This window comes from Calidris pugnax, unplaced genomic scaffold (assembly GCF_001431845.1).
Source record: "Calidris pugnax isolate Ruff unplaced genomic scaffold, ASM143184v1 scaffold555, whole genome shotgun sequence".
NCBI lineage: Eukaryota > Metazoa > Chordata > Aves > Charadriiformes > Scolopacidae > Calidris > Calidris pugnax.
Window position 1 is genome coordinate 16,218 of NW_015091256.1, and position 205 is coordinate 16,422.

Consider the following 205-nt stretch of genomic DNA (forward strand, 5'->3'; position numbering starts at 1 on the left):
GAGCGCGGGGACGGGAGCGCGGGAAGGCGGGAGCGCGGCGGGCGGCGACACTCCCTGACGCGCGTGCGCGGCGGCGGCTCTGTGGTGCGCGTCTGCCCCGGCGGGACCGCGTGCGACTCGGGAGGGGCCGAAAACACGGCGGCGTCTCCCCGGATGTCCCGGGGGGTCCCAGGAGCCCGGGGGGGTTCCTAAGGGGGGGAAGGCG